We start from the raw sequence: 27,913 nt of genomic DNA on the forward strand, positions 1-27,913 counted from the left end.
TTAAACGATCTAATGACAAATTATTTAAACACACATGATTATAAGATGTAGCCTTATTTTTGTTTTTAGGAGAGAATGTGCCTGCTGAAAAAAACATTATTTTTAAAAAGTGCATTGCAGAATATCAGGAATTTGCTGTGGGACACCTTGAAAACTTTCATACAGATTATTTGCACAAAACTTACAGTCAGTTTGGCTGAGTGGTTAAGGCGATGGACTAGAAATCCATTGGGGTCTCCCCGCACAGGTTCGAATCCTGCCAACAACGAGAAACATTTTTACATCGGATACAATTTCAGAAGTTAACCTTTAGAATTTCTTCCATGTTAGTTTTATAAATAGGTGGCTTATTTTGGTGTCACTATTGCCCTTTCACATATTTATTATCGCTACCCCTTTCATATCTTTGCTATAACTCTCGTCCTACATTAGCGCTGGTGCAAACACTTCAAATTATTATACCCTGGCTCTCTCAGTCATACCATTCATGCACTTGAAACTTACTTTACCAATAAAAGAAGCAAATAGAAAAATAAAATAAAAGTGCTTGCTGGATTAGGCAAACACACTTCATAAAACTGCATTTCCTTTTCTATTCTCCCCGTGTTACAAGCTTAACTGCTCCCTGTGTAATTTCTCTTAGCCTGCTGTCCCAGGAAGAGAATTTTATCTACAGGCTCATTCTGTGTTTTTTTCCTAGTCTTTCTTTCCCTTTTCTGAGATTTGTAACTGTTCCTTTACGTGCTCTATTTAGGCGCCATTAATCTCATTTGAGCTCCTTGTACCTGCTGCTGTTTTTTCCACACCTCATACTGCCTTTTCCCTCTTTCTCTCTTTCTCTGAGGTTGGTGGCTACTTTCCAAAGCTTCTGATGCCCCAATGTTCCTTCATCTTGTTGTCAGACGTGAATTGGAAAAGCAACCAAATTAACAAGCCTTTACCACTCATACATGGCAGAGGTTTATACTTTAATTCAATGAGCTAAGAAAAGCGTGTTGTGGGGCCCCTACGAGCCATGGTGCTTGCTTCATCATAATTAGGCACGCAGTCATTAGCCACAGCTCTGATCATGGGTCACTGAGGTCAGTTTCAATAATTCCTCAAAAACCTAACCATGCAGTCCCCCCTAACTGTGTAGTTATCTTGCTTTACTGCTGTTTGTGTGATTAGCTGCGAGGAGCTCACGGCAGCATCCTCCCTATAAAAGTGTAGATGGACGCTCCTTAACTCTTTCTTGCTTCACATACAGATGGCTTGAGGAGGTACAGGGGAGATGCAGGTCTACTAGACAGAATAGAAGATCTGCGCCAGGTGTGTTTCTCTGCATTGGTGTCCCATCACAGGCCCACAAGTGTATGTGTGATTTTTGACTCCTGGCAGTTCACAAGCAGGCGGCCAGGAAACGGTTTCAGCCTATCAACCACTGAGGAGACAAAGCCTTTGTATAAGGAATGAGGAAGCAATGAACACATTCAGCCTATCACAGGAGTTCCCTGAGTGTTCCGAATTATAAATTCTCCATGTCACTGTATGTTATAGAGCCCAAGTAGCTCGCCGTGATCGTATAGTGGTTAGTACTCTGCGTTGTGGCCGCAGCAACCTCGGTTTGAATCCGAGTCACGGCATTGTGGTTGGCAATGTCACGGCAGTTGGGTTTTTCTTTTACAGAATTACCAAATGTACCAGTTGTTTTTGTGAAATGTCTATTAAAAACAGATCCTTTAAAATATTTAAACGATCTAACGACAAATTATTTAAACACACATGATTATAAGATGTAGCTATATTGTACCTACTGACATAAATTAACGTTCTTGAACCTATTCGCGGTGGGGGGAATGGAGCTCTCCCCCATGCCAATCAGAATGCAGTTGCAGTTGAGTGACCTGTGTTGTGGCTGTCTAGAGGGAATGCACAAATGTAGCTGTCTCGCAGCCCAATCCAGACGTCAATTGGAGACAGGTTTTCAGGCAAATAGAGCAGTAAGTGCAGAGAAATGCTCACTCTCTAAAAATGGCATGTATAAAATAGTAAAGTTAAATCCAACCTCACCAGTAAATAGGATTTATCAATAAATAAATAAAGCTTCTCCTCTCTGATATGGAATTACCCCCCAAAAAGTATAAGGGAATACCCAATGCTAACCTACGAGAGGGGCAGACCTCACTATAGTGAAAAATGTAATAGACTGTTTGGTACTACCAGGACATGCAAACTACCACAGTACATGTCTTACCTTTTACTTACATAGCATGATGCCCCTAGGACTACCTAGGGCCTACCTTAGGGGTTAACTATATGTAATAAAATTGGAGTTTAAGGCTTGGCAAGTAGTTTTAAATGGCAAGTCGAAGTGGCAGTACACGGCAGCACAGGCACTGCAGTAGCAGGCTTGAGACAGGTTTGAAATGCTACTTCTTTGGGCGGCACAATCAGTCCCTGGGTATATGGTATACCACTTTACAAGGGGCTTTCAAGTAAATTAAATCTGTCAGTCAGGTATACTCCAATTACACACATGATTAGGGAAGAAGCACGTGCACTTCAGCACTGATTAGTAGCGATAAAGTGATCAGAGTCCTAAGGCCAACAAAAAGATACAGCAAAATGCGTAGGTGAAAAGCAATAAGGTAGGGTTGAGGCCACCTTAAGAATGCAAGGTCTAACAAAAACAAACTAAGAATAACATGAGTAAAACATCAGGTTTCTCTACGGCATTTGGTGAGACAAGTGTGCCTTCTTTTATCTTCCATAAATGCAATCTTTCCCTGACCCCTTTATTATATAGCTCTTCAAGTAAAAAAGATAAAGCACTTACAAAGGAGCCTCAAATACTCAAAGATGGTAGACTTCTGTAATATGGGCCATAGACTAAAAGCAGCACGAAAACAGAGTGCAATAGGGTCCCAAAAACTTGAGTGCCACATGAGAGTATGCATTAAAGCCTATCCTTTTCCAAACTAGAGATATACTCATGCAATTTCTGTTTTTAGGAGAGAATGTGCCTGCTGAAAAAAACATTATTTTTAAAAAGTGCATTGCAGAATACCAGGAATTTGCTGTGGGACACCTTGAAAACTTTCATACAGATTATTTGCACAAAACTTACAGTCAGTTGTTGTGGCCGAGTGGTTAAGGCGATGGAGTAGAAATCCATTTGGGTCTCCCCGCGCAGGTTCAAATCCTGCCAAAAACGAGAAGCATTTTAACATCGGCTACAATTTCAGAGGTTAACCTTTAGAATTTCTTCCATGTCAGTTTTATAAATAGGTGGCTTATTTTGGTGTCACTATTGCCCTTTCACATATTTATTATCGCTCCCCCTTTCATATCTTTGCTATAACTCTCGTCCTACGTTAGCACTGGTGCAAACACTTCAAATTATTATACCCTGGCTCTCTCAGTCATACCATTCATGCACTTGAAACTTACTTTACCAATAAAAGAAGCAAATAGGCGTGGCCAAGATGGCGGAGTGAGCGGACGCGTCTCGCTACAGCTCCTGCCAACGGCCTGAATTAGGCACCGGTTCCGGCACCTTTTCTGACCGAACTCACTGGTATGGGCTGCCGGAGCCGCTCTAGCACCGGAGCGGAGCAGCGAGCAGCTTCGTGGGGCGCCGTGGACGGAAGCGCCACGGAACAACGGCCCGGAGGAGTGGAGAGCCCATCCCCCCCTCCGTCCTAAAAGCGTGGCCGAAGTACAACGGAAGGCGCAGTCGAGCGGAGGTACCCAGCCGGGCCTGAGACTGGGCCCATCCGCAAGCTACTGTTCCAGGTGCGGAGCCTCCTGCGGGTGCTGCCGGGGGAACGGATGAGGGGGAGAAACTGCCCTGGCGACAGGACGAGTGCGACAGCCCTGCAGACAGCGGAGGACAGCAGCGGCAGCACGCAAGGACCACGGAGGTGAGCGCGTCCCCTGCGCACGACAGGCGGGGGGTGCCGAGGCGGCCCTGGAGCAGTGTGGGGGTGTGTGGGGCAGCGAGCCTCCCCGCGGGCATTTCGGCCCGGGGTCTGCTGGGCCCTGCCTATATTGAACTGTTTGGGCCCCCGTGAGGGCCCCAGTCCCGGGGCATCCCCTGCCTCCCTGTGCACCGAGTGGAGCCCCCCGAGGATCTTCATTGGGGAAGCCTGTTGAGCGCGTCAGGGGCCCTCACCTGGAGCTGTTTGGCCCTAGGCACCGCCCGGGGGGCACATGTCATTGAACCAGCGGCCCCTGACCCTCGGTGGATAAAAGCGGCACCCAGCTTCCCAGGCGGCCCGAACTTTCTTCTTCTTCGAGGGTCCTGATCCCACAGCTTAGGCTCTACGTCTGGCTTGCCGCTGGGAGCCGAGCGGGAGACGGGAAAGACGTGCCACGATCCTGCGCCACGATTTGAGGAGGGGTCTTTGAGAGAGAATAGCCCGCGGGGGACCCAACGGTTGGTGGCAAGCTCGCCGCGACTAGTGAACAGCGACTAGACAGGGGGCCGCGGAGGAAGGGGCGCCTGGGCCCCCGCAACGGAGGAATGTCCACGAGTAGGCCGCCCCGAGGCAAGACAGTGAAGGAGATGTTTTCTAAATCGCACTCCCATCAGCTGAAGGACGCCACGGCCCTCGCACCGAAGAAGGCGGAACAGGCCCTGGAGGAGGGTGCGGAACCCATTACGAAGGCCTTCCTGGAGTCCCTCTTCGCCACCCTGAGAGACGACATCCAAACCCTTAAGACTGAGTTCTCCAGTGAGATTCGAGAGGTGCGACGCGAAATGGACGGCATAGGCGAACGGGTGGCGGATTTGGAGACCAAGGGCGACGAGCGGGAAACGGAACTCTCAACTCAGCAACAGGAGATCATTCGCCTACACGATCAACAGGTGGATCTGCAGCTTCACCTGGAAGACCTGGAAAAACGCTCTAGGCGGCATAACATACGCATTCGCAATGTGGCCACATCTGACGCTACTCAAGATGTATTTCGCTATGCCAAGGAACTCTTCAACCACGTGCTGGGGAGGCCATTAGACTCACCCCTGCAGCTTGACAGGGCCCACAGGACTGGCCCGCCCCGTGCGGCAATGGCCCCACCGCCCGACATCCTGGTGTGTGTCCAGGATTACCGCACTAAGGAGGAAATTCTTCACAAAGCGCGCCAGTCACATCCGATAGCATTTCAGGGCACGTCGCCATTGCTGTTTCAGGACTTGGCGGCGCTTACGCTGCACAAACGCCGGCTCTTCAAGCCGGTTACCTCCTTCCTACAGCAGAAGGGTATTCTGTACAGTTGGGGCCACCCCTTCCGTCTAATCTTCAGACTGGACAATAAGCAATACCAACTCTGATCGGTGGCTGAAGCTTGCTCTCTGCTTGGCATCGAGACACCGACAGAGGATACGGAGGCCCAGGGGCCCATGCCGGAGACCATGGGGATGAGGCCACAATGGAGCCAACAGCGACGCAGGAGACGAGTCAAGAAACCTCCGGCGACGGAAATTGCAGCGGGTCAGCGTGCCGCGGTGGACGCAGTGGCCACAGATGGTAGTTCGGGCCCCACGGGATGACCGCCTCAGGACATCGTCTGATTCACTTGTCCGCTCTGGCCTTCTGGCCGTTGGCGGGAGAGAGGCTCCCGGACAATCCAGTAAGACTACCTTACTTTATTTCCTTTTACTACTTTTCATCCCTGGATGAGAGACTATGACTTTCTTTTGGACACTCCATAATAGTTGGCAGTTGGGGGGTAGGGGGGTGGATCCTTGGGGGTTGGGTGAGTTCTTTGGGGTTGGGCGAAGGGGAGGGGGGGACTCGTGGTTCATGGTCGACGGGCTGAATGAAGAGATGAGGCAGCAGGGGTGGAAAGGGCGGCAATGCTGGGAGGTGGGTGGGTCTGCGAGTGCGGGTTTGGGGCGCCGGACTGATGATATGCTACTAGTCACTACTTCGTTGAACAACAATGGGTGACTTGGTTGTACTCACTCTCAATGTGAGAGGTTTGAACAATCCAGTGAAACGTAAGGCGGTACTCTTGCTTCTAGAGCGTTCCAAGGCTGACATCTGCCTATTGCAAGAGACACACCTCCTAGCTAGGGACTGCCACCGCCTCCATTCTAACAAATTTCCACTGCAATTTTTCTCCTCCTGCACAGAGAAAAAGGCCGGAGTAGCAATCCTGGTGGCACGCACATTCAGGGGTACGTTTTTGGGTAAGATGGCAGAAATTAAAGGCCGGTTGGTGGTTTACAGGTTTGCGTTAGGAAACCTAAACTACACGATTGGTTCGATTTACGGTCCAAATGAAGGCCAAGAAAAGTTCATACACTCCGCGCTTACAGAGGCGACTGACATGGTAGACCGTCACATTTTGCTGGGGGGTGATTTGAACTTGGTCCTAGACAACTTGCTAGATCGCTCCTGTCAGCGCGTTAGCCAGGTGGGCGCCTTGTCTCCGTCAGGTTTGGCTCGCTTGAGGGATCTTGGGATTGTGGATGCATGGCGCGAGCTTCATCCTGGCGAAACAGACTGCACGCACTTCTCAGCAGCGCGTAGGACCTATGTGCGTCTAGATTACCTGCTTGTCTCCACTGCGGCTCGCCCACTTGTCACTAATGCAGAAATCGGAACAGCGTCGCTATCTGATCACGCGCCGGTCACGGTCACCCTGACAGGGCCACGAGAGCCACGTTTAGGCAGGGTGTGGAGACTCCGGGACTCCTTGTTTTATAGGAAAGACGTAGTTACTAGAATCCAGGCCGCCATAAAGGACTATCTGTCCCACAACAATAACGAGGATACGACGCTTACAACGCAGTGGGCTGCTCTCAAGGCTGTGCTGAGAGGTGAATTTATCTCGCTTTCCTCCGCGGAAAATAAGGAGCGCCAGGTCAAACGGGACGAACTCACCCAAAAGACCAGAGCGCTTGAGCAAATTCACAGAAGGACGGGAGCTCCGAGAATTTGGAGACAATTACGGACTGCCCGTCAACAACTGGCTGCACTTGACATTGACAGGGCGGAGTACGCAGCTTTACGGCTGAAACATGCCTACTACACTGGAGGGGATAGATGTGGGTGTCTCCTGGCACACAAATTATGTACGGTAGCCCAGAAACGTGAGGTTAAGGAACTGAAGGGGCCCGATGGCACCAGAGTCACCGGTGACCGTGCAATCGCGGAGGCTTTCAGTGACTTCTATGCCACTCTCCATGAGGCGGATCCGCCTAACCCAGAGGCAGAATTGGCCTTTCTCGAGGAGGTACCGTTGCCAGCCCTGACCCAGGAACAGGTGGATAATTTGGAGAGGGACATCCGCCCGGAGGATGTTATCTCGGCAATCTCTCGGCTCAAACTTGGGAAGGCGCCAGGGCCGGATGGCTTCCCGGCGTGCTTCTACAAGACCTTTTGTATTCAACTCGCACCCCTCTTGGCCAGACTCTTTACATCATTCGCAGAGGACGGGGCGATCTCCCGGGACTTGCTCGAAGCAGCCATTGCGGTCATACCCAAGCCAGACAAAGATCCGACTGACTGTGGGGCTTACCGGCCCATTTCCCTTTTAAACGTCGATCTCAAATTATACACAAGCGTCCTCGCTTCTAGGTTGTGCCCCTACATGGGAGGCCTTATTCAGCCGGATCAGTCTGGCTTCATCCCCGAGCGCCAGACTTCTGACAACACCAAGCGGGCCCTCCATCTCATTGAGAAGGCGTCCCGTACGCAGGGCGAATATATGATGCTAGCCATCGACACAGAGAAGGCCTTTGATAGGGTCCATTGGCCATATCTCGAGAAGGTCCTTCTAAAAGCGGGAATGGGTCCCAAATTCCGGGCCATAGTACTTAATTGCTACAAATTTCCCTCGGCCTCCGTTAGAGTCAATGGCTTGTCCTCCCCGCGTTTCCAGATTGAGAGAGGCACCAGGCAGGGGTGCACGCTGTCTCCTCTCCTGTTCGCCCTCTATATGGAGCCGCTGGCACAGCTCATCCGAACTGACCCGGAAATTAAAGGCATCAAATTCGGGGCAGACGTCCACGTCATCAATCTATACGCTGACGACGTCTTGTTGTCACTTGCGGACCCCCGGGGTTCTCTCCCTCCCTGCATGACCGCCCTAGACAGGTTCGGAGGCGTGTCGGGCTTCAAGGTCAACTGGACGAAATCGGTGGCCCTTGACCTAACCCTTGCCGCAGACAGACGCGCCACGCTGCAGGCCCGGTTCCCTCTGCGATGGGCCACGGAGACGGTTCCCTATCTGGGGATCAACCTGGCGGCCTCCCTTCAGACCACAGTGGACGTTAACTACACCCGCCTCCGGCAGAAGGTTCGGCAGGAGCTGGGGCAGTGGAAACACTACCCGTTGTCCTGGTTGGGCAGGGTTGCGGCGATCAAGATGATGGTCCTACCCCAGATTCTGTATGTTTTTCGCACTATACCTCTCGCCCCCCAACAGGATGGATTAAGCTGGTGCAGTCTGATCTTTCCCAATTTGTTTGGAACGGAAGGAAACCGCGCCTAAAAGCCCAAATAGCGATGCTCGCGCCAGAACAAGGGGGGATCGGGATTCCGAACTTTGCCGCTTACTTCCAGGCGGCACAACTACGCTTCTTGGCGGAGTGGGTCCAATGGGAGTCCGGGAAACACTGGTTATTTCAAGACCAGGCAGTAGCGGGGCGCACATTACAAGAGATCCCGTTTATGCGCAAAATACATAGGCCCCGTAACTTGTACGCCTCCCACATTACGCGAGTCCCGCTGGAGATCTGGGATCGGGTGGGAGTGGACCTCGGTCTCACAACCGCCCCCTCTCCCCTCACCCTCATTCTTGATAACCCTGACTTTCAACCGGGGCTGGACGGAAAGGCCGTCGAACGATGGAAGTCGGCCGGCTGTCGCTCCCTTTGCCAGATATACGGTCCGGAAGGGATAATTCCATTTCCGCAACTACGCCAGGACTTTGGCCTCCCGGAGACCGAACGACTCCATTACTTTCAAGTTAGGCATTGGGCCCTCGGTAAGACGGTAAGACCAGACGCAGATCGGAGACTGACGAATTTCGAATATTGGTTGATCACCCGCAAGTCGGACAAGCAGCTAATCTCTGACTTATATAAAATGCTCACACTCAAACACCAGCACACATACAGCGCGAGTAGAGCATGGTGGGAGAGGGAGATGGGGAGGACATTTACTCATAAAGAGAGGTAGGGTATATACTACAGGGCTCGACATTCGGCATACCATATGGGGCTCACGGACACTCTAACGAAGGTGGTGACCTACTGGTACTACACCCCAGAACGCCTATATGAAATGGATAGTACCAAAGACCCCCTGTGTTGGCGAGGCTGCGGACAGCTAGGCACCCTCATGCACATTCTTTGGGACTGCAGCCTATTGCAGAGGTACTGGCGTCAGGTTCTGGATGATGTGGACAAACACTTTGACACTGAAATCCCACGTTTCCCATCCTACGTCATTCTAAGGCTCCCAAATGCACTGACCTACCCCCTACGCTCACGAAGGGGGGGCTTGATAGCCATTGCTCTGGGCTCGGCCCTACAGAACATTGTAACCCACTGGCGCACGACCCACGTCCCCACATATCAAGGGTGGCTCCACCGCCTGTGGCTAGTCCTGGGTATGGAAAGACTTTCTCTGTATAAAGCTGGGGAAGGGGCGAGGTACGCGGAACTCTGGCAGCCGTTTCTAGCTCTTCTGTCCTCGGAGTTTGTGGAAGTCACCTGTCCGAGGTATCTTCGATTGCTAAGGTTGACTGAGATTGCCCCAACGGAGGGGAACGCCATGCCTGCCCTCAAATCGGGAATGGGATGAAGTATGACTAGCCGGAACGAGACCATGGATCACCGGGGGGGGAGGGGGGTTGGAGGGGGGAGCAGTGGGGTTGGGGTTTGGGTTTGTTGGGGTTGGAGTTTCTGGGCGAGGGGGGGAACTGGTTACGGGATGGGACAGGTTGGGGGGGTCTAGGGACGGGGGATGATAGTTTTATAGTGTGTTGACCAATGGCACGGTTGTGCGATGGGCATAAGCCATATTTTAGGTCACCATCAGAGGGTGCGGGCTGAAGACAGGAGTTGGAGCTGCCCTCATTATCGTTGCATTTTTTTTTTTGAAACGCGGCGGCCCGGTTGGGTTGTAGGCGGCTTGCTGTGTATAACTACAATTTCTATATACTGCATACCCTACCCTCTGAGGCACTCGCACCCTAGCTCTACTGACCTGATTGACAAGCACCCGTGTGTGTTGATACCTGTATCGTGTTGATTTCTTCAATAAAAAACATTTATTACTAAAAGAAGCAAATAGAAAAATAAAACAAAAGTGCTTGCTGGATTAGGCAAACACACTTCATAAAACTGCATTTTCTTTTCTATTCTCCCTGTGTTACAAGCTTAACTGCTCCCTGTGTAATTTCTCTTAGCCTGCTGTCCCAGGAAGAGAATTTTATCTACAGGCTCTTTCCGTGTTTTTTTCCTAGTCTTTCTTTTCCTTTTCTTAGATTTGTAACTGTTCCTTTATGTGCTCTATTTAGGCGCCATTAATCTAATTTGAGTTCCTTGTACCTGCTGCTGTTTTCTCCACACCTCATACTGCCTTTTCCCTCTTTCTCTCTTTCTCTGAGGTTGGTGGCTACTTTCCAAAGCTTCTGATGCCCCAATGTTCCTTCATCTTGTTGTCAGACGTGAATTGGAAAAGCAACCAAATTAACAAGCCTTTACCACTCATACATGGCAGAGGTTTATACTTTAATTCAATGAGCTAAGAAAAGCGTGTTGTGGGGCCCCTACGAGCCATGGTGCTTGCTTCATCATAATTAGGCACGCAGTCATTAGCCACAGCTCTGATCATGGGTCACTGAGGTCAGTTTCAATAATTCCTCAAAAACCTAACCATGCAGTCTCCCCTAACTGTGTAGTTATCTTGCTTTACTGCTGTTTGTGTGATTAGCTGGGAGGAGCTCACGGCAGCATCCTCCCTATAAAAGTGTAGATGGACCGCTCCTTAACTCTTTCTTGCTTCACATACAGATGGCTTGAGGAGGTACAGGGGAGATGCAGGTCTACTAGACAGAATAGAAGATCTGCGCCAGGTGTGTTTCTCTGCATTGGTGTCCCATCACAGGCCCACAAGTGTATGTGTGATCTTTGACTCCTGGCAGTTCACAAGCAGGCGGCCAGGAAACGGTTTCAGCCTATCAACCACTGAGGAGACAAAGCCTTTGTATAAGGAATGAGGAAGCAATGAACACATTCAGCCTATCACAGGAGTTCCCTGAGTGTTCCGAATTATAAATTCTCCATGTCACCATATGTTATTGAGCCCAAGTAGCTCGCCGTGATCGTATAGTGGTTAGTACTCTGCGTTGTGGCTGCAGCAACCTCGGTTCGAATCCGAGTCACGGCATTGTGGTTGGCAATGTCACGGCAGTTGGGTTTTTCTTTTACAGAATTACCAAATGTACCAGTTGTTTTTGTGAAATGTCTATTAAAAACAGATCCTTTAAAATATTTAAACGATCTAACGACAAATTATTGAAACACACATGATTATAAGATGTAGCTATATTGTACCTACTGACATAAATTAACGTTCTTGAACCTATTTGCGGTGAGGGGAATGGAGCTCTCCCCCATGCCAATCAGAATGCAGTTGCAGTTGAGTGACCTGTGTTGTGGCTGTCTAGAGGGAATGCACAAATGTAGCTGTCTCGCAGCCCAATCCAGACGTCAATTGGAGACAGGTTTTCAGGCAAATAGAGCAGTAAGTGCAGAGAAATGCTCACTCTCTAAAAATGGCATTTATAAAATAGTAAAGTTAAATCCAACCTCACCAGTAAATAGGATTTATCAATAAATAAATAAAGCTTCTCCTCTCTGATATGGAATTACCCCCCAAAAAGTATAAGGGAATACCCAATGCTAACCTATGAGAGGAGTAGACCTCACTGTAGTGAAAAATGTAATAGACTGTTTGGTACTACCAGGACATGCAAACTACCACAGTACATATCTTACCTTTTACTTACATAGCATGATGCCCCTAGGACTACCTAGGGCCTACCTTAGGGGTTAATTATATGTAATAAAATTGGAGTTTAAGGCTTGGCAAGTAGTTTTAAATGGCAAGTCGAAGTGGCAGTACACTGCAGCACAGGCACTGCAGTAGCAGGCTTGAGACAGGTTTGAAATGCTACTTCTTTGGGCGGCACAATCAGTCCCTGGGTATATGGTATACCACTTTACAAGGGGCTTTCAAGTCAATTAAAGCTGTCAGTCAGGTATACTCCAATTACACACATGATTAGGGAAGAAGCACGTGCACTTCAGCACTGATTAGTAGCGATAAAGTGATCAGAGTCCTGAGGCCAACAAAAAGATACAGCAAAATGCGTAGGTGAAAAGCAATAAGGTAGGGTTGAGGCCACCTTAAGAATGCAAGGTCTAACAAAAACAAACTAAGAATAACATGAGTAAAACATCAGGTTTCTCTATGGCATTTGGTGAGACAAGTGTGCCTTCTTTTATCTTCCATAAATGCAATCTTTCCCTGACCCATTTATTATATAGCTCTTCAAGTAAAAAAGATAAAGCACTTACAAAGGAGCCTCAAATACTCAAAGATGGTAGACTTCTGTAATATGGGCAATAAACTAAAAGCAGCACGAAAACAGAGTGCAATAGGGTCCCAAAAACTTGAGTGCCACATGAGAGTATGCATGAAAGCCTATCCTTTTCCAAACTAGAGATATACTCATGAAATTTTTGTTTTTAGGAGAGATGTGCCTGCTGAAAAAAACATTATTTTTAAAAAGTGCATTGCAGAAAATCAGGAATTTGCTGTGGGACAGCTTGAAAACTTTCATACAGATTATTTGCACAAAACTTACAGTCAGTTTGGCGGAGTGGTTGAGGCGATGGACTAGAAATCCATTGGAGTCTCCCCATGCAGGTTCGAATCCTGCCAACAACGAGAAACTTTTTTACATCGGCTACAATTTCAGAAGTTAACCTTTAGAATTTCTTCCATGTTAGTTTTATAAATAGGTGGCTTATTTTGGTGTCACTATTGCCCTTTCACATATTTATTATCGCTACCCCTTTCATATCTTTGCTATAACTCTCGTCCTACATTAGCGCTGGTGCAAACACTTCAAATTATTATACCCTGGCTCTCTCAGTCATACCATTCATGCACTTGAAACTTACTTTACCAATAAAAGAAGCAAATAGAAAAATAAAACAAAGTGCTTGCTGGATTAGGCAAACACACTTCATAAAACTGCGTTTTCTTTTCTATTCTCCCCGTGTTACAAGCTTAACTGCTCCCTGTGTAATTTCTCTTAGCCTGCTGTCCCAGGAAGAGAATTTTATCTACAGTCTCTTTCCGTGTTTTTTTCCTAGTCTTTCTTTCCCTTTTCTTAGATTTGTAACTGTTTCTTTACGTGCTCTATTTAGGCGCCATTAATCTCATTTGAGCTCCTTGTACCTGCTGCTGTTTTCTCCACACCTCATACTGCCTTTTCCCTCTTTCTCTCTTTCTCTGAGGTTGGTAGCTACTTTCCAAAGCTTCTGATGCCCTAATGTTCCTTCATCTTGTTGTCAGACGTGAATTGGAAAAGCAACCAAATTAACAAGCCTTTACCACTCATACATGGCAGAGGTTTATACTTTAATTCAATGAGCTAAGAAAAGCGTGTTGTGGGGCCCCTACGAGCCATGGTGCTTGCTTCATCATAATTAGGCACGCAGTCATTAGCCGCAGCTCTGATCATGGGTCACTGAGGTCAGTTTCAATAATTTCTCAAAAACCTAACCATGCAGTCCCCCATAACTGTGTAGTTATCTTGCTTTACTGCTGTTTGTGTGATTAGCTGGGAGGAGCTCACGGCAGCATCCTCCCTATAAAAGTGTAGATGGACCGCTCCTTAACTTTTTCTTGCTTCACATACAGATGGCTTGAGGAGGTACAGGGGAGATGCAGGTCTACTAGACAGAATAGAAGATCTGCGCCAGGTGTGTTTCTCTGCATTGGTGTCCCATCACAGGCCCACAAGTGTATGTGTGATCTTTGACTCCTGGCAGTTCACAAGCAGGCGGCCAGGAAACGGTTTCAGCCTATCAACCACTGAGGAGACAAAGCCTTTGTATAAGGAATGAGGAAGCAATGAACACATTCAGCCTATCACAGGAGTTCCCTGAGTGTTCCGAATTATAAATTCTCCATGTCACTGTGTGTTATTGAGCCCAAGTAGCTCGCTGTGATCGTATAGTGGTTAGTACTCTGCATTGTGGCCGCAGCAACCTCGGTTCGAATCCGAGTCACGGCATTGTGGTTGGCAATGTCACGGCAGTTGGGTTTTTCTTTTACAGAATTACCAAATGTACCAGTTGTTTTTGTAAAATGTCTATTAAAAACAGATCCTTTAAAATATTTAAACGATCTAACGACAAATTATTGAAACACACATGATTATAAGATGTAGCTATATTGTACCTACTGACATAAATTATCGTTCTTGAACCTATTTGCGGTGGGGGGAATGGAGCTCTCCCCAATGCCAATCAGAATGCAGTTGCAGTTGAGTGACCTGTGTTGTGGCTGTCTAGAGGGAATGCACAAATGTAGCTGTCTCGCAGCCCAATCCAGACGTCAATTGGAGACAGGTTTTCAGGCAAATAGAGCAGTAAGTGCAGAGAAATGCTCACTCTCTAAAAATGGCATTTATAAAATAGTAAAGTTAAATCCAACCTCACCAGTAAATTGGATTTATCAATAAATAAATAAAGCTTCTCCTCTCTGATATGGAATTACCCCCAAAAAGTATAAGGCAATACCCAATGCTAACCTATGAGAGGGGTAGACCTCACTGTAGTGAAAAATGTAATAGACTGTTTGGTACTACCAGGACATGCAAACTACCACAGTACATGTCTTACCTTTTACTTACATAGCATGATGCCCCTAGGACTACCTAGGGCCTACCTTAGGGGTTAATTATATGTAATAAAATTGGAGTTTAAGGCTTGGCAAGTAGTTTTAAATGGCAAGTCGAAGTGGCAGTACACTGCAGCACAGGCACTGCAGTAGCAGGCTTGAGACAGGTTTGAAATGCTACTTCTTTGGGCGGCACAATCAGTCCCTGGGTATATGGTATACCACTTTACAAGGGGCTTTCAAGTCAATTAAATCTGTCAGTCAGGTATACTCCAATTACACACATGATTAGGGAAGAAGCACATGCACTTCAGCACTAATTAGTAGCGATAAAGTGATCAGAGTCCTAAGGCCAACAAAAAGATACAGCAAAATGAGTAGGTGAAAAGCAATAAGGTAGGGTTGAGGCCACCTTAAGAATGCAAGGTCTAACAAAAACAAACTAAGGATAACATGAGTAAAACATCAGGTTTCTCCACGGCATTTGGTGAGACAAGTGTGCCTTCTTTTATCTTCCATAAATTCAATCTTTCCCTGACCCCTTTATTATAGAGCTCTTCAAGTAAAAAAGATAAAGCACTTACAAAGGAGCCTCAAATACTCAAAGATGGTAGACTTCTGTAATATGGGCCATAGACTAAAAGCAGCACGAAAACAGAGCAATGGGGTCCCAAAAACTTGAGTGCCACATGAGAGTATGCATGAAAGCCTATCCTTTTCCAAACTAGAGATATACTCATGCAATTTTTGTTTTTAGGAGAGAATGTGCCTGCTGAAAAAAACATTATTTTTGAAAAGTGCATTGCAGAATACCAGGAATTTGCTATGGGACACCTTGAAAACTTTCATACAGATTATTTGCACGAAACTTACAGTCAGTTGTTGTGGCCAAGTCGTTAAGGCGATGGACTAGAAATCCATTGAGGTCTCACCGTGCAGGTTCGAATCCTGCCAACAACAAGAAACATTTTAACATCGGCTACAATTTCAGAAGTTAACCTTTAGAATTTCTTCCATGTCAGTTTTATAAATAGGTGGCTTATTTTGGTGTCACTATTGCCCTTTCACATATTTATTATCGCTACCCCTTTCATATCTTTGCTATAACTCTCGTCCTACATTAGCGCTGGTGCAAACACTTCAAATTATTATACCCTGGCTCTCTCAGTCATACCATTCATGCACTTGAAACTTACTTTACCAATAAAAGAAGCAAATAGGCGTGGCCAAGATGGCGGAGTGAGCGGACGCGTCTCGCTACAGCTCCTGCCAACGGCCTGAATTAGGCACCGGTTCCGGCACCTTTTCTGACCGAACTCACTGGTCTGGGCTGCCGGAGCCGTTCTAGCACCGGAGCAGACCAGCAAGCAGCTTCGTGGGGCGCCGTGGACGGAAGCGCCACAGAACAACGGCCCGGAGGAGTGGAGAGCCCATCCCCCCCTCCGTCCTGAAAGCGAGGCCGAAAAACAACGGAAGGCGCAGCCGAGCGGAGGTACCCAGCCGAGCCTGAGACGGGGCCCATCCGCAAGCTACTGTTCCAGGTGCGGAGCCTCCTGCGGGTGCTGCCGGGGGAACGGACGAGGGGGAGAAACTGCCCTGGCGACAGGACGAGTGCGTCAGCCCTGCAGACAGCGGAGGATGGCGGCGGCAGCACGCAAGGACCACGGAGGTGAGCGTGGCCCCTGCGCACGACAGGCGGGGGGCGCCGAGGTGGCCCTGGAGCATTGTGGGGGTGTGTGGGGCAGCGAGCCTCCCGGCGGGCATTTCGGCCCGGGGTCTGCTGGGCCCTGCCTATATTGAACTGTTTGGGCCCCCGTGAGGGCCCCAGTCCCGGGGCATCCCCTCCCTCCCTGTGCACCGAGCGGAGCCTCCCGAGGATCTTCATTGGGGAAGCCTGTTGAGCGTGTCAGGGGCCCTCACCTGGAGCTGTTTGGCCCTAGGCAGCGCCCGGGGGGCACATGTCCTGGAACCAGCGGCCCCTGACCCTCGGTGGATAAAAGTGGCACCCAGCTTCCCAGGCGGCCTGAACTTTCTTCCTCCTCGAGGGTCCTGATCCCACAGCTTGGGCTCTACGTCTGGCTTGCCGCTGGGAGCCGAGCGGGAGACGGGAAAGACGTGCCACGATCCTGCGCCACGATTTGAGGAGGGGTCTTTGAGAGAGAATAGCCCACGGGGGGCCCAACGGTTGGTGGCAAGCTCGCCGCGACTAGTGAACACCGACCAGACAGGGGGCCGTGGGGGAAGGGGCGCCTGGGCCCCCGCAACGGAGGAATGTCCACGAGTAGGCCGCCCCGAGGCAAGACAGTGAAGGAGATGTTTGCTAAATCGCACTCCCCTCAGCTGAAGGACGCCACGGCCCTCGCACCGAAGAAGGCGGAACAGGCCCTGGAGGAGGGTGCGGAACCCATTACGAAGGCCTTCCTGGAGTCCCTCTTCGCCACCCTGAGAGACGACATCCAAACCCTTAAGACTGAGTTCTCCAGTGAGATTCGAGAGGTGCGACGCGAAATGGACGGCATAGGCGAACGGGTGGCGGATTTGGAGACCAAGGACGACGAGCGGGAAACGGAACTCTCAACTCAGCAACAGGAGATCATTCGCCTACACGATCAACAGGTGGATCTGCAGCTTCATCTGGAAGACCTGGAAAACCGCTCTAGGCGGCATAACATACGCATTCGCAATGTGGCCACATCTGACGCTACTCAAGATGTATTTCGCTATGCCAAGGAACTTTTCAACCACGAGCTGGGGAGGCCATTAGACTCACCCCTGCAGCTTGACAGGGCCCACTGGACTGGCCCGCCCTGCGCCGCAATGGCCCCACCACCCGACATCCTGGTGTGTGTCCAGGATTACCGCACTAAGGAGGAAATTCTTCACAAAGCGCGCCAGTCACATCCGATAGCATTTCAGGGCACGTCGCCATTGCTGTTTCAGGACTTGGCGGCGCTTACGCTGCACAAACGCCGGCTCTTCAAGCCGGTTACCTCCTTCCTACAGCAGAAGGGTATTCTGTACAGTTGAGGCCACCCCTTCCGTCTAATCTTCAGACTGGACAATAAGCAATACAACCCTGATCGGTGGCTGAAGCTTGCTCTCTGCTTGGCATCGAGACACCGACAGAGGATACGGAGGCCCAGGGGCCCATGCCGCAGACCGAGGGGAGGAGGCCACAATGGAGCCAACAGCGACGCAGGAGACGAGTCAAGAAACCTCCGGCGACGGAAATTGCAGCGGGTCAGCGTGCCGCGGTGGACGCAGTGGCCACAGATGGTAGTTCGGGCCCCACGGGATGACCGTCTCAGGACATCGTCTGATTCACTTGTCCGCTCTGGCCTTCTGGCCGTTGGCGGGACAGAGGCTCCCGGACAATCCAGTAAGACTACCTTACTTTATTTCCTTTTACTACTTTTCATCCCTGGATGAGAGACTGTGACTTTCTTTTGGACACTCCATGATAGTTGGCAGTTGGGGGGGAGGGGGGTGGATCCTTGGGGGTTGGGTGAGTTCTTTGGGGATGGGCGAAGGGGAGGGGGGGACTCGTGGTTCATGGTCGACGGGCTGAATGAAGAGATGAGGCAGCAGGGGTGGAAAGGGCGGCAATGCTGGGAGGTGGGTGGGTCTGCGAGTGCGGGTTTGGGGCGCCGGACTGATGATATGCTACTAGTCACTACTTCGTTGAACAACAATGGGTGACTTGGTTGTACTCACTCTCAATGTGAGAGGTTTGAACAATCCAGTGAATCGTAAGGCGCTACTCTTGCTTCTAGAGCGTTCCAAGGCTGACATCTGCCTATTGCAAAAGACACACCTCCAAGCTAGGGACTGCCACCGCCTCCATTCTAACAAATTTCCACTGCAATTTTTCTCCTCCTGCACAGAGAAAAAGGCCGGAGTAGCAATCCTGGTGGCACGCACATTCAGGGGTATGGTTTTGGGTAAGATGGCAGAAATTAAAGGCCGGTTGCTGGTTTACAGGTTTGCGTTAGGAAACCTAAACTACACGATTGGTTCGATTTACGGTCCAAATGAAGGCCAAGAAAAGTTCATACACTCCGCGCTTACAGAGGCGACTGACACGGTAGACCGTCACATTTTGCTGGGGGGTGATTTGAACTTGGTCTTAGACAACTTGCTAGGTCGCTCCTGTCAGCGCGTTAGCCAGGTGGGCGCCTTGTCTCCGCCAGGTTTGGCTCGCTTGAGGGATCTTGGGCTTGTGGATGCATGGCGCGAGCTTCATCCTGGCGAAACAGACTACACGCACTTCTCAGCAGCGCGTAGGACCTATGCGCGTCTAGATTACCTGCTTGTCTCCACTGCGGCTCGCCCACTTGTCACCAATGCAGAAATCGGAACAGCGTCGCTATCTGATCACGTGCCGGTCACGGTCACCCTGACAGGGCCACGAGAGCCACGTTTAGGCAGGGTGTGGAGACTCCGGGACTCCTTGCTTTATAGGAAAGACGTGGTTACTAGAGTCCAGGCCGCCATAAAGGACTATCTGTCCCACAACAATACGAGGATACGACACTTACGACGCAGTGGGCTGCTCTCAAGGCTGTGCTGAGAGGTGAATTTATCTTGCTTTCCTCCGCGGAAAATAAGGAGCGCCAGGTCAAACGGGACGAACTCACCCAAAAGACCAGAGAGCTTGAGCAAATTCACAGAAGGACGGGAGCTCCGAGAATTTGGAGACAATTACGGACTGCCCGTCAACAACTGGCTGCACTTGACATTGACAGGGCGGAATACGCAGCTTTACGGCTGAAACATGCCTACTACACTGGAGGGGATAGATGTGGGCGCCTCCTGGCACACAAATTACGTACGGTAGCCCAGAAACGTGAGGTTAAGGAACTGAAGGGGCCCGATGGCACCAGAGTCACCGGTGACCGTGCAATCGCGGAGGCTTTCAGTGACTTCTATGCCACTCTCTATGAGGCGGATCCGCCTAACCCAGAGGCAGAATTGGCCTTTCTCGAGGAGGTACCGTTGCCAGCCCTGACCCAGGAACAGGTGGATAATTTGGAGAGAGACATCCGCCCGGAGGATGTTATCTCGGCAATCTCTCGGCTCAAACTCGGGAAGGCGCCGGGGCCGGATGGCTTCCCGGCGTGCTTCTACAAGACCTTTTGTATTCAACTCGCACTCTTTACATCATTCGCAGAGGACGGGGCGATCTCCCGGGACTTGCTCGAAGCAGCCATCGCGGTCATACCCAAGCCAGACAAAGATCCGACTGACTGTGGGGCTTACCGGCCCATTTCCCTTTTAAACGTCGATCTCAAATTATACACAAGCGTCCTCGCTTCTAGGTTGGGCCCCTACATGGGAGGCCTTATTCAGCCGGATCAGTCTGGCTTCATCCCCGAGCGCCAGACTTCTGACAACACCAAGCGGGCCCTCCATCTCATTGAGAAGGCGTCCCGTACGCAGGGCGAATATATGATGCTAGCCATCGACGCAGAGAAGGCCTTTGATAGGGTCCATTGGCCATATCTCGAGAAGGTCCTTCTAAAAGCGGGAATGGGTCCCAAATTCCGGGCCAGAGTACTTAATTGCTACAAATTTCCCTCGGCCTCCGTTAGAGTCAATGGCTTGTCCTCCCCACGTTTCCAGATTGAGAGAGGCACCAGGCAGGGGTGCCCGCTGTCTCCTCTCCTGTTCGCCCTCTATATGGAGCCGCTGGCACAGCTCATCCGTACTGACCCGGAAATTAGAGGCATCAAATTCGGGGCAGACGTCCACGTCATCAATCTATACGCTGACGACGTCTTGTTGTCACTTGCGGACCCCCGGGGCTCTCTCCCTGCCTGCATGACCGCCCTAGACAGGTTCGGAGGCGTGTCGGGCTTCAAGGTCAACTGGACGAAATTGGTGGCCCTTGACCTAACCCTTGCCGCAGACACACGCACCACGCTGCAGGCCCGGTTCCCTCTGCGATGGGCCACGGAGACGGTTCCCTATCTGGGGATCAACCTGGCGGCCTCCCTTCAGACCACAGTGGACGTTAACTACACCCGCCTCCGGCAGAAGGTTCGGCAGGAGCTGGGGCAGTGGAAACACTACCCGTTGTCCTGGTTGGGCAGGGTTGCGGCGATCAAGATGACGGTCCTACCCCAGATTCTGTATGTTTTTCGCACTATACCTCTCACCCCCCCAACAGGATGGATTAAGCTGGTGCAGTCTGATCTTTCCCAATTTGTTTGGAACAGAAGGAAACCGCGCCTAAAAGCCCAAATAGCGATGCTTGCGCCAGAACAAGGGGGGATCGGGATTCCAAACTTGGCCGCTTACTTCCAGGTGGCACAACTACGCTTCTTGGCGGAGTGGGTCCAATGGGAGTCCGGGAAACACTGGTTATTTCAAGACCAGGCAGTAGCGGGGCGCACATTACAAGAGATCCCGTTTATGCGCAAAATACATAGGCCCCGCAACTTGTACGCCTCCCACATTACGCGAGTCCCGCTGGAGATCTGGGATCGGGTGGGAGTGGACCTCGGTCTCACAACCGCCCCCTCTCCCCTCACCCCCATTCTTGATAACCCTGACTTTCAACCGGGGCTGGACGGAAAGGCCTTCGAACGATGGAAGTCGGCCGGCTGTCGCTCCCTTTGCCAGATATACGGTCCAGAAGGGATAATTCCATTTCCGCAACTACGCCAGGACTTTGGCCTCCCGGAGACCGAACGACTCCATTACTTTCAAGTTAGGCATTGGGCCCTCGGTAAGACGGTAAAACCAGACGCAGATCGGAGACTGACGAATTTCGAATATTGGTTGATCACCCGCAAGTCGGACAAGCAGCTAATCTCTGACTTATATAAAATGCTCACACTCAAACACCAGCACACATACAGCGCGAGTAGAGCACGGTGAGAGAGGGAGATGGGGAGGACATTTACTCATAAAGAGTGGGAGGGTATATACTACAGGGCTCGACATTCGGCATACCATATGGGGCTCACGGACACTCTAACGAAGGTGGTGACCTACTGGTACTACATCCCAGAACGCCTATATGAAATGGATAGTACCAAAGACCCCCTGTGTTGGCGAGGCTGCGGACAGCTAGGCACCCTCACGCACATTCTTTGGGACTGCAGCCTATTGCAGGAGTACTGGCGTCAGGTTCTGGATGATGTGGACAAACACTTTGACACTGAAATCCCGCGTTTCCCATCCTACGTCATTCTAGGGCTCCCAAATGCACTGACCTACCCCCTACACTCACGAAGGGGGCGCTTGATAGCCATTGCTCTGGGCTCGGCGCTACAGAACATTGTAACCCACTGGCGCACGACCCACGTCCCCACATATCAAGGGTGGCTCCACCGCCTGTGGCTGGTCCTGGGTATGGAAAGACTTTCTCTGTATAAAGCTGGGGAAGGAGCGAGGTACGCGGAACTCTGACAGCCGTTTCTAGCTCTTCTGTCCTCGGAGTTTGTGGAAGTCACCTGTCCGAGGTATCTTCGATTGCTAAGGTTGACTGAGATTGCCCCAACGGAGGGGAACGCCATGCCTGCCCTCAAATCTGGAACGGGATGAAGTATGACTAGCCGGAACGAGACCATGGTTCACCGGGGGTGGGGGGGGTTGGAGGGGGGAGCAGTGGGGTTGGGGTTTGGGTTTGTTGGGGTTGGAGTTTCTGGGCGAGGGGGGGACTGGTTACGGGATGGGACGGGTTGAGGGGGTCTAGGGACGGGGGATGATAGTTTTATAGTGTGTTGACCAATGGCACAGTTGTGCGATGGGCATAAGCCATATTTTAGGTCACCATCAGAGGGTGCGGGCTGAAGACAGGAGTTGGAGCTGCCCTCATTATCGTTGCATTTTTTTTTTTAAACGCGGCCGGCCCGGTTGGGTTGTAGGCGGCTTGCTGTGTATAACTACAATTTCTATATACTGCATACCCTACCCTCTGAGGCACTCGCACCCTAGCTCTACTGACCTGATTGACAAGCACCCGTGTGTGTTGATACCTGTATCGTGTTGATTTCTTCAATAAAAAACATTTATTACTAAAAGAAGCAAATAGAAAAATAAAACAAAAGTGCTTGCAGGATTAGGCTAACACACTTCATAAAACTGCATTTTCTTTTCTATTCTCCCCGTGTTACAAGCTTAACTGCTCCCTGTGTAATTTCTCTTAGCCTGCTGTCCCAGGAAGAGAATTTTATCTACAGGCTCTTTCCGTGTTTTTTTCCTAGTCTTTCTTTCCCTTTTCTTAGATTTGTAACTGTTCCTTTATGTGCTCTATTTAGGCGCCATTAATCTCATTTGAGATCCTTGTACCTGCTGCTGTTTTCTCCACACCTCATACTGCCTTTTCCCTCTTTCTCTCTTTCTCTGAGGTTGGTGGCTACTTTCCAAAGCTTCTGATGCCCCAATGTTCCTTCATCTTGTTGTCAGACGTGAATTGGAAAAGCAACCAAATTAACAAGCCTTTACCACTCATACATGGCAGAGGTTTATACTTTAATTCAATGAGCTAAGAAAAGCGTGTTGTGGGGCCCCTACGAGCCATGGTGCTTGCTTCATCATAATTGGGCACGCAGTCATTAGCCACAGCTCTGATCATGGGTCACTGAGGTCAGTTTCAATAATTCCTCAAAAACCTAACCATGCAGTCCCCCCTAACTGTGTAGTTATCTTGCTTTACTGCTGTTTGTGTGATTAGCTGGGAGGAGCTCACAGCAGCATCCTCCCTATAAAAGTGTAGATGGACCGCTCCTTAACTCTTTCTTGCTTCACATACAGATGGCTTGAGGAGGTACAGGGGAGATGCAGGTCTACTAGACAGAATAGAAGATCTGCGCCAGGTGTGTTTCTCTGCATTGGTGTCCCATCACAGGCCCACAAGTGTATGTGTGATCTTTGACTCCTGGCAGTTCACAAGCAGGCGGCCAGGAAACAGTTTCAGCCTATCAACCACTGAGGAGACAAAGCCTTTGTATAAGAAATGAGGAAGCAATGAACTCATTCAGCCTATCACAGGAGTTCCCTGAGTGTTCCGAATTATAAATTCTCCATGTCACTGTATGTTATTGAGCCCAAGTAGCTTGCCGTGATCGTATAGTGGTTGGTACTCTGCGTTGTGGCCGCAGCAACCTCGGTTCGAATCCGAGTCATGGCATTGTGGTTGGCAATGTCACGGCAGTTGGTTTTTTCTTTTACAGAATTACCAAATGTACCAGTTGTTTTTGTAAAATGTCTATTAAAACAGATCCTTTAAAATATTTAAACGATCTAACGACAAATTATTTAAACACACATGATTATAAGATGTAGCTATATTGTACCTACTGACATAAATTATCGTTCTTGAACCTATTTGCGGTGGGGGGAATGGAGCTCTCCCCCATGCCAATCAGAATGCAGTTGCAGTTGAGTGACCTGTGTTGTGGCTGTCTAGAGGGAATGCACAAATGTAGCTGTCTCGCAGCCCAATCCAGACGTCAATTGGAGACAGGTTTTCAGGCAAATAGAGCAGTAAGTGCAGAGAAATGCTCACTCACTAAAAATGGCATATATAAAATAGTAAAGTTAAATCCAACCTCACCAGTAAATTGGATTTATCAATAAATAAATAAAGCTTCTCCTTTCTGATATGGAATTACCCCCCAAAAAGTATAAGGGAATACCCAATGCTAACCTATGAGAGGGGTAGACCTCACTGTAGTGAAAAATGTAATAGACTGTTTGGTACTACCAGGACATGCAAACTACCACAGTAAATGTCTTACCTTTTACTTACATAGCATGATGCCCCTAGAACTACCTAGGGCCTACCTTAGGGGTTAACTATATGTAATACAATTGGAGTTTAAGGCTTGGCAAGTAGTTTTAAATGGCACGTCGAAGTGGCAGTACACGGCAGCACAGGCACTGCAGTAGCAGGCTTGAGACAGGTTTGAAATGCTACTTCTTTGGGCGGCACAATCAGTCCCTGGGTATATGGTATACCACTTTACAAGGGGCTTTCAAGTCAATTAAAGCTGTCAGTCAGGTATACTCCAATTACACACATGATTAGGGAAGAAGCACGTGCACTTCAGCACTGATTAGTAGCGATAAAGTGATCAGAGTCCTAAGGCCAACAAAAAGATACAGCAAAATGCGTAGGTGAAAAGCAATAAGGTAGGGTTGAGGCCACCTTAAGAATGCAAGGTCTAACAAAAACAAACTAAGAATAACATGAGTAAAACATCAGGTTTCTCTACGGCATTTGGTGAGACAAGTGTGCCTTCTTTTATCTTCCATAAATGCAATCTTTCCCTGACCACTTTATTATATAGCTCTTCAAGTAAAAAAGATAAAGCACTTACAAAGGAGCCTCAAATACTCAAAGATGGTAGACTTCTGTAATATGGGCCATAGACTAAAAGCAGCACGAAAACAGAGTGCAATAGGGTCCCAAAAACTTGAGTGCCACATGAGAGTATGCATGAAAGCCTATCCTTTTCCAAACTAGAGATATACTCATGCAATTTTTGTTTTTAGGAGAGAATGTGCCTGCTGAAAAAACCATTATTTTTAAAAAGTGCATTGCAGAATACCAGGAATTTGCTGTGGGACACCTTGAAAACTTTCATACAGATTATTTGCACAAATTTTACAGTCAGTTGTTGTGGCCGAGTGGTTAAGGCGATGGACTAGAAATCCATCGGGGTCTCCCCGCGCAGGTTCGAATCCTGCCAACAACGAGAAACTTTTTAATATCGGCTACAATTTCAGAAGTTAACCTTTAGAATTTCTTCCATGTCAGTTTTATAAATAGATGGCTTATTTTGGTGTCACTATTGCCCTTTCACATATTTATTATCGCTACCCCTTTCATATCTTTGCTATAACTCTCGTCCTACATTAGCGCTGGTGCAAACACTTCAAATTATTATACCCTGGCTCTCTCAGTCATACCATTCATGCACTTGAAACTTACTTTACCAATAAAAGAAGCAAATAGAAAACTAAAACAAAAGTGCTTGCTGGATTAGGCTAACACACTTCATAAAACTGCATTTTCTTTTCTATTCTCCCCGTGTTACAAGCTTAACTGCTCCCTGTGTAATTTCTCTTAGCCTGCTGTCCCAGGAAGAGAATTTTATCTACAGGCTTTTTCCGTGTTTTTTTCCTAGTCTTTCTTTCCCTTTTCTTAGATTTGTAACTGTTCCTTTATGTGCTCTATTTAGGCGCCATTAATCTCATTTGAGATCCTTGTACCTGCTGCTGTTTTCTCCACACCTCATACTGCCTTTTCCCTCTTTCTCTCTTTCTCTGAGGTTGGTGGCTACTTTCCAAAGCTTCTGATGCCCCAATGTTCCTTCATCTTGTTGTCAGACGTGAATTGGAAAAGCAACCAAATTAACAAGCCTTTACCACTCATACATGGCAGAGGTTTATACTTTAATTCAATGAGCTAAGAAAAGCGTGTTGTGGGGCCCCTACGAGCCATGGTGCTTGCTTCATCATAATTGGGCACGCAGTCATTAGCCACAGCTCTGATCATGGGTCACTGAGGTCAGTTTCAATAATTCCTCAAAAACCTAACCATGCAGTCCCCCGTAACTGTGTAGTTATCTTGCTTTACTGCTGTTTGTGTGATTAGCTGGGAGGAGCTCACAGCAGCATCCTCCCTATAAAAGTGTAGATGGACCGCTCCTTAACTCTTTCTTGCTTCACATACAGATGGCTTGAGGAGGTACAGGGGAGATGCAGGTCTACTAGACAGAATAGAAGATCTGCGCCAGGTGTGTTTCTCTGCATTGGTGTCCCATCACAGGCCCACAAGTGTATGTGTGATCTTTGACTCCTGGCAGTTCACAAGCAGGCGGCCAGGAAACAGTTTCAGCCTATCAACCACTGAGGAGACAAAGCCTTTGTATAAGAAATGAGGAAGCAATGAACACATTCAGCCTATCACAGGAGTTCCCTGAGTGTTCCGAATTATAAATTCTCCATGTCACTGTATGTTATTGAGCCCAAGTAGCTCGCCGTGATCGTATAGTGGTTGGTACTCTGCGTTGTGGCCGCAGCAACCTCGGTTCGAATCCGAGTCACGGCATTGTGGTTGGCAATGTCACAGCAGTTGGGATTTTCTTTTACAGAATTACCAAATGTACCAGTTGTTTTTGTAAAATGTCTATTAAAACAGATCCTTTAAAATATTTAAACGATCTAACGACAAATTATTTAAACACACATGATTATAAGATGTAGCTATATTGTACCTACTGACATAAATTATCGTTCTTGAACCTATTTGCGGTGGGGGGAATGGAGCTCTCCCCCATGCCAATCAGAATGCAGTTGCAGTTGAGTGACCTGTGTTGTGGCTGTCTAGAGGGAATGCACAAATGTAGCTGTCTCGCAGCCCAATCCAGATGTCAATTGGAGACAGGTTTTCCGGCAAATAGAGCAGTAAGTGCAGAGAAATGCTCACTCTCTAAAAATGGCATTTATAAAATAGTAAAGTTAAATCCAACCTCACCAGTAAATAGGATTTATCAATAAATAAATAAAGCTTCTCCTCTCTGATATGGAATTACCCCCCAAAAAGTATAAGGGAATACCCAATGCTAACCTATGAGAGGGGCAGACCTCACAGTAGTAAAAAATGTAATAGACTGCTTGGTACTACCAGGACATGCAAACTACCACAGTACATGTCTTACCTTTTACTTACATAGCATGATGCCCCTAGGACTACCTAGGGCCTACCTTAGGGGTTAATTATATGTAATAAAATTGGAGCTTAAGGCTTGGCAAGTAGTTTTAAATGGCAAGTCGAAGTGGCAGTACACAGCAGCACAGGCACTGCAGTAGCAGGCTTGAGACAGGTTTGAAATGCTACTTCTTTGGGCAGCACAATCAGTCCCTGGGTATATGGTATACCACTTTACAAGGGGCTTTCAAGTCAATTAAATCTGTCAGTCAGGTATACTCCAATTACACACATGATTAGGGAAGAAGCATGTGCACTTCAG

At 48.8% G+C, this 27,913-nt stretch overlaps 2 non-coding genes across 2 annotated transcripts; both read left to right on the plus strand.

Annotated features, from left to right (window-relative positions):
- Positions 1 to 11,321: 11,321 nt before the first annotated feature.
- Positions 11,322 to 11,393, plus strand: TRNAH-GUG (transfer RNA histidin (anticodon GUG)). Its single transcript has one exon. It is a non-coding gene; the product is annotated as a tRNA-His (tRNA).
- A 14,158-nt stretch (positions 11,394 to 25,551) lies between these two features.
- On the plus strand, positions 25,552 to 25,633 carry TRNAS-AGA (transfer RNA serine (anticodon AGA)). Its single transcript has one exon. It is a non-coding gene; the product is annotated as a tRNA-Ser (tRNA).
- The last annotated feature ends 2,280 nt before the right edge of the window (positions 25,634 to 27,913 follow it).

The sequence above is a fragment of the Lissotriton helveticus genome, chromosome 12, assembly GCF_964261635.1.
Source record: "Lissotriton helveticus chromosome 12, aLisHel1.1, whole genome shotgun sequence".
In the NCBI taxonomy this organism is placed as follows: Eukaryota; Metazoa; Chordata; class Amphibia; order Caudata; family Salamandridae; genus Lissotriton; species Lissotriton helveticus.